Source organism: Megascapheus bottae, chromosome 13, assembly GCF_031878675.1.
Source record: "Megascapheus bottae isolate mThoBot1 chromosome 13, mThoBot2.hap1, whole genome shotgun sequence".
Classification (NCBI taxonomy): Eukaryota; Metazoa; Chordata; class Mammalia; order Rodentia; family Geomyidae; genus Megascapheus; species Megascapheus bottae.
In genome coordinates this window covers 1,540,140-1,546,139 of record NC_143521.1, presented here as the reverse complement: position 1 = coordinate 1,546,139, position 6,000 = coordinate 1,540,140, and positions in this window count along the sequence as shown.

The following is a 6,000-nucleotide window of genomic DNA, read 5'->3' as shown; positions in this document are numbered from 1 at the left end:
TTTAAATCTAGAAACTTATTTGCTGTAATATTGAACAAAGAAAATATATTGGGGGGATCCTTCTGATATTTTTCTTGTATCCTTTGTAAAGCACGAATTCTTCAGTATACTAAAACATCCTATAGCACAACAAGTGTTCTGATTATGTCTCTCTTTCATTATTCAAGGAATCAACAAATACTCACTGAGGAGATATTCCCCAAAATTACTTCCTGGTTATTCAAATTACTTTTGACAACAATTACTTTGTAAGGAAAAATTCAATGTCTAATTCATTTGCTCACTAACAAAAACTGATTTCTGGAGAAAATATTAGTGTTTCTCTTTTAAGTGACTCAGGGCATGGTAAGTATGAGAATTCATTTTTATGTCTTTCTTAGAAAACATTTATAATGAGATTTTAATGATTACCCTTAAAGTATTTTCAATATTCTAAATCACTTAGTTTAATATTGTTTCAAATTTAATAGCCATTTTATGATCCATATTGTAGAATGCTACCAACATAATGATATGGAAAAAATCATTTTCTATTAAATATTTAAACAAATAATGAAGAAATTAAAATGACAGGGGCACAACATATATAGATTTCCCTTTGTCTTTTGATCTTCAGCTTCTTTGTGGTTCCTATGAGTATAAACATTCAAGTTCTTGAGGATGATACAATAATATTGATTAAACACATGCCAAATCTAATGCTAGTTTATGCATAAAAATAATGTTTTGTTTCCAAACTATTCCAAGCTATTAAAAATAGATTTGGAAAACAGTCTAATTCTGAAACATCAAAACAGATTAGTGTTGCCTTATTTTCATTTTTTTTCACCATATCTGAGAGAAAAGAAAAAATGTTTACCAAAATGCAAATTTTAGCCTAAGTTTTAGGGACAGTAAAGCTCTAGAATGAGCTGGCTATTGTAACATAAGCCTCTAGCTCCAGCTACTCAGGAAATAGGATAATTATATTAGCTCAGGAGTTTGACTTGAACTTACATGAGAGACCAGCTCATGGAAAGCAATGTAGAAATAAAACACGCTTGTGACTTCTACCCAAGTTTTGCAAATACATTTATTTAGGTAACTAACAATACATTTACTGTAAATTTTGACACTTATGAGATATTATTTTGCCTTTTTTTAACCTTCACTTTTTTGGGGGGATCTTGGGCTTGAACTCTGGGCCTGGGTGCTGTCCCTGAGTTCTTCAACTCAAAACTACCCTGCTCCCCCTGGGCCTGTGCATTGCACCTGAGCTCTTCAACTCAAGGCTATCACCCTACCATTAGATCCACAGCCTACTTTCCATTTTCTAGTGTTTAACTGGAGATAAGAGTCTCACACCTGAGGAAGGGTATCAATGTATGTGAAGTAATGGACCCTCTATCCAGTGAATATAATGTAACCCTTCTATTAATTACAATAAAAATATATGGAAGAAAAAAAAGAGTCTCACATTCTTTAGTGCCCAGGATGGCTTGAAACGGTGATGTTCAGATCTCAGCCTTCTGATATGCTAGGATTACCGATGTGAGCCATTGCACCCAGCTCAATCTTCACTTTTGAAAACTGCAATAGAGTCACCAACACTCAGTGAGTGGAGCTAGGACTCATTTTAATAGCAGCACAGTGGCTAATCTCCACCTTAGGGCTTATAGAGAGCAGACTCAACTTCCCATGTGGCTGAGATTTTAAAGGTAAACACCACACAGAGGTGGTAGTCACCATATAATGTCACCTTGTGGTCAATAACTACAAGGATGGGGCCACACCTCTTACATTGCTGTTGTTGTGAACAAGCTCAATACACAAACTTAATGCAGTAGGTAAGTGTGATTTATTATCTAATCCAAGATAAAATCCACCAAAGGCAGGTAAGAACAGAATCTTCCGAGGACATCTGACAGATTATCTCATCAGATACTGCCCATATAAGTAAGCTACATAGTATTATTTCCAGCCATTTTAGGGTTCTCAAACTCCCCAGCAATAGAGTCACAAGCACTCAATGAACTGAGCTAGGATTCAGTTTAAATAGCAGTGCAGCGCCTACTCTACACCTTCAAGCCTGATAGAGAACAGCCTCGACCTTCCCTGAGGCTGAGTTTTTGAAGGAGAACACCACACACAGGTGGTCCTGTTCACCAGGAAAATACCACGCGCAGGTAATCACAAAGAAAACATCACACACAGTTGGTCAAGCAGTTTAAGCATTTTTACAAAAAAATCTAAATCAGAATTGGACATCTAATCCTGACAGATTACTACACATGGTGTGAAAATGAGCCACTAACGCTTTTGTAAATTTTTTGTTCTTTTGGTTCTAGATATTCCAATGCTGTGCTGATGAGAAAATACACCTTGAAATTATTTTCAGCTTGTATAAAGTTATGGCTAAGGGCTTGGAGGCAGCAATGAATTTTCTTTACAAATCTTGCTGATTGTTTTAAATGCATTCAGAATTCTTGGCCTGCACATTTTATAATATACTTTTACGTACAAAGAGAATGAGGTCCCATATCTTCTAGCTTATGAATTATCTGATAGAAGTATAACATGCAATAATATGCAACTGAAAGTTCTAGAATTGAATGTCACCTACATTTATATCAATAGACTGCCTCAAAATAATCATTCATTGGTAAAGAGTCAGAAAAAGTTGCTTGCATCATATAAAAACCTACATTGAGATGTTCTGAAAAAATAGTATGTTAGAAAAGGCTTTTTTGTAAACTTATTTTCACTCTAGTAGATTATTTCTTAAAAAATAGAGACATCATCCTCTCCATATCCCTGAACATGATACCAGAAATCTTATTACAAACAGCTACAGCTGCTCTTGTAGGAGAAGGGAAGATGGTGATGTGATAACAGATGCTCATTTCTCCCTTGGTGACAAAGCATATTGTTGATTTCAAGTAGGTCTGGCATCTCAAAGAAAGCAATTAGGTTCTTCCTGGGTGCTGGTAGTTGAGGAACTGAAATAATTAGGTCAGAATAAAACAAATAAAGATGAATATCCAGTCCAAATAGGGGTCAATGTCACAGTACCACAGTTAATTTGGCAAGGGAAAAAAGCAAGTACTAATAATTATGGCTAACAGTGGTTTGATCCCAATATTTGTTTACTCTAAATGGTTATTAAATGTATTTAATTCAGTCCTACCCAGGAAGAATTATTGGTCAGAACCTTTGCTGATGTTGTTTGAAATAAACTATATGAGTATGACTTAATGCTGCTCTTCTAAGAGACATTTAAATTTTCAAAGCATTTATACATCAGAATTTGCACATTTTCAATTTGTTATCAATCTTTGATTGTACAGCTATGCCATCTAGTTGGAAATTCATTTTAGTTTTGAATCTTTCACTTGCCTATTTCTGCTGGCTTATTTTATACAGAGTAGGCTCACATCTTCAATTTTATTTTCTGTAATAGGGGCATAAATAGGTAGTAACACATGAAATTACATAGCTTATTCAATATCATCAATAAAGACCTAAAGAGAGACTTGTTCATATATTTTTTTTGCCAGTCCTGGGCTTGAGCTCAGGGCTTGAGCACTGTCCTTGGACTTTCTCAAGGCTAGAGCTCTACCACTTGAGCCTCAGCACCACTTCTGGCTTTTTTCTATATGTGGTACCAAGGAATCGAACCTGGGTCTTCGTGCATGCTAGGCAAGCACTTTAACCACGAGGCCAAACTCCTGGCCCTAGTTGTTCATAGATCTTTTACAGACTTATTTCACAGCTTTGGAATTTCTTCAGTCCTCAGTTTCTTATGGAGACACTCTGAACCATACCTTTAGCATGTTTCAGATTTCTTGTTAATCTCATGTTGTTAACTGGCATATTGTATATACATTTGTTTATTTGAAATAGGAAAGGGAAGGGGGAAAACAAGATGATTGGGAGGGGGAGGGAAGGGAGGACAAAAACATGAGACGGTATCAATGTGTGAGAAGTAATGCACCTACTAATTGGTAAATATAATTGTAACTCCCCTATACATTACAATAAAAATAAACTAAAATAATTATGAAAAATGCAGAATTAAATGAGCAAATGATTCTATTGGTCAAAAGACTAAGAAAGGCATTAAATAAAAAATATATAACTGGAGACAAATGGGTGCTAAGACACTGCATACCAACAGCAGGTGGGGATGTGTTTACATGTGTGCATCTGGGTGAGCCAAAACTTAGTGGGGCGCCCTACTGCTGGCAGCTTCTGGCAAGCCAGCATCAGGGGGACCTCCAAAATGAGACACAGAATGACTTATAGCCGAAAACAGCCCTGTACTTCCAGTGGAAATCAGGGGTGCTCTCTGTCAAGTATGAAAAAACAGAAAGATAGCAACTCTGAAACACAGCGTGGAACTGGAGGGCAGACCAGCAGGGATCGAGCTCACACTCTGAGAACTAGAAAAGCATTGCTCCACATTACTGTGGAAAGTCCCAGAGCACACATTCTCAGCTGGGCACAGCCCCTAGGAATAGGGCCAGAAAACAAGTGGTTGGACTACTTGAGACCTAGGTGTGGAGCTGCATGCAGCCTTTGGGAACTTATGAGCACATCAACAAAGACTGAAAACTCAGGCCGAGAATTGGGAGTACACTGCAACCCACTGCTATCTAAGTGGGCACATCCAGCATTTATGTGTCAGCACTAGCTGCTCACTCCTATTGGGAATTGAGAACATGCTCCGTGTTGGGAATTGAGAACAAGACTTCCTAAGGGTAGAAAACCAAAAGAGTGCACCTACAGCTGGGCCTTTCTGCTGGTCACCATGTGTACAAGACAATGACAGCTGTGCTACCCAAGTGAGGTCCAAGCATGCACTCAAACAGAAAGTGCCATTCACCATTCAGAACAGGCAGGTGTGCCAATAACAGCTACTCAACCATACTGGGAATAAGTTGTGTGCCCCGTCACAATGGAACCAAAGGTGAACATCAACAGCTAGTCCCTACTGCTGAAAATATGGTGGACAAGGCTCAACAGTAGCTCTATCTAGGTGAATCACAAATACTCATACAGATTAACTGCGAGCAACTATGGGAAATCAGCTGTACATTTCTCCTGACCCCAGAAACATGAAAAGCACAAATCCACACCTGGACCCACCTACCTTAAGTGAGCGATGGAATTAATTGGGCTGAGAACCACACATACACATAGATATGCAGAGAGAACCACCAGCCCCAAACCAAGTAAAGATTGCCACCCATCTTCCACAGAGCAAACCTACAGCAACAGTTAGGAAGCCCTGAACTCCCAATGTGGAAATCACAGAGACAAATCATGAAATATATAAAGTCTCAAACAAACCCCCAAGGGAAACAATAGTGAAGGGATGAGAGAGAAGTCACCATCCAAAGAAAAGACAGCAGAAGAGATGCAAGACATGACTCTGTTCAAGGAGATGATTGCAGTCATGACTAAAGAGATTAAAAAAGATTTCTAAAGACAATTCCAGGAATACAAGCAGTAAATTATCAAGGAGTTCCTCAATTTTAAGAAAGAAGTGGAGAAAAAATTGACAAAGTTTATACTCCTTAGACAGAAAGATGAATAACCTCAGAGAAGACATGATGGGCTTAATGTCCACAATGCAAACTAAAATGGAATTGCTAAGCAACAGATTGACTGAGATGGAGAACAGGGTGTCAGGAATAGAAGATAAAAGAGCTAGAACAGAGAGTCATTAGTCTGGAGAAATCAGTCAGAATCACCAGAGAAGTCCAAGAATTGGCAAACTTTGCAAAGAAATATAATCTTATTATAATAGGAATTGATGAAGGGGAGGAGTTTCAAATGAAGAAAATGCAATAATTATTCACCAACATTGTAGCAGAGAACTTCCCTAACCTCAAAAGTGAAAAATTCACTCCCATCATGGAAGCTTTCACAATGCCCAGTAAGGAGGAACCAACAATAAGTCAAATAGTAAGGAATTGATCCTTAATGCTGCAAATTGAAAGAACTAACTATACTACA